Below are 861 nucleotides of genomic sequence, written 5' to 3' on the forward strand. Positions count from 1 at the left end.
TTTGGGGCCCAAGTTCAAGAAAATCTCCAGAGAGCATTTGTGTTTGTTTTGTCTGGTGTTTGGAGCACCCTAATCTTGGACTCATTAAGTTTTAAACATTCCATGGTATCTTGAATTTAGATCACAATCTTCCATGCAGACCACACTATAATTATGAACCCGGGAGGAAGAGTCATATCTCCTTTTTGTTTTTCCTCTATCCAACACTAGGATCGATACAGGCAAATATTTCGGGGGTCCTCTTCTGCATAGCAAGTCAATTTCACTTTCATCTTGACTGTGGTTCTTTGGTATCCCAGTTTTATGAAAGATGTTCTTTTTTTTTAAATATATGAATTTTATTGTAAATGAAATTATTTTCTCCCAACTTTATTGAGGTATAATTGACATGTGACAAGGTATAAGTTTAAGGTATACAATGAGTACTTGCTTTGGTAGCACCTACAGTAAAATTGGAATGATGCAGAGATTAGCATGGTCATGTACAAAGGTTACATGCAAGTTTGGGAAGCATTCCATTTTTTTTTTTTTAAAGCTGTATAGTGTGATTACTTGATATGTGCATACACTGTGCCATGATTATCAACATTAGGTTAGTTAACACATCACCTCACATAGTTACCCTTTTGTGTGCCTGTGGTGAGAACATTTAAGATTTACTCTCAGCAACTTCCCAGTATAAAATACAGTGCTGTTAACTATAGTCACCACACTGTATATCAGCTCCCCAGAACTTATCTTGTGACTGAAAGTTTGTATCCTTTGACCAACAGCTCTCCATTTCCTTTTTTAATTGTAAATTAAAATTTATAATTTTAAATTATTTTTTAATTTTTAAATTTTATTTATTTTTTTAAAAGA

The 861-nt window shown here is 33.3% G+C and overlaps 1 non-coding gene across 1 annotated transcript; it reads left to right on the top strand.

Moving 5' to 3' along the window:
- Nucleotides 1–422: 422 nt before the first annotated feature.
- Nucleotides 423–525, top strand: LOC116868242. The gene has a single exon (XR_004382783.1). It is a non-coding gene; the product is annotated as a U6 spliceosomal RNA (small nuclear RNA).
- Nucleotides 526–861: the final 336 nt, after the last annotated feature.

The sequence above is a fragment of the Lontra canadensis genome, unplaced genomic scaffold (assembly GCF_010015895.1).
Source record: "Lontra canadensis isolate GAN:19392208 unplaced genomic scaffold, GSC_riverotter_1.0 scaffold14, whole genome shotgun sequence".
Taxonomy (NCBI): Eukaryota; Metazoa; Chordata; class Mammalia; order Carnivora; family Mustelidae; genus Lontra; species Lontra canadensis.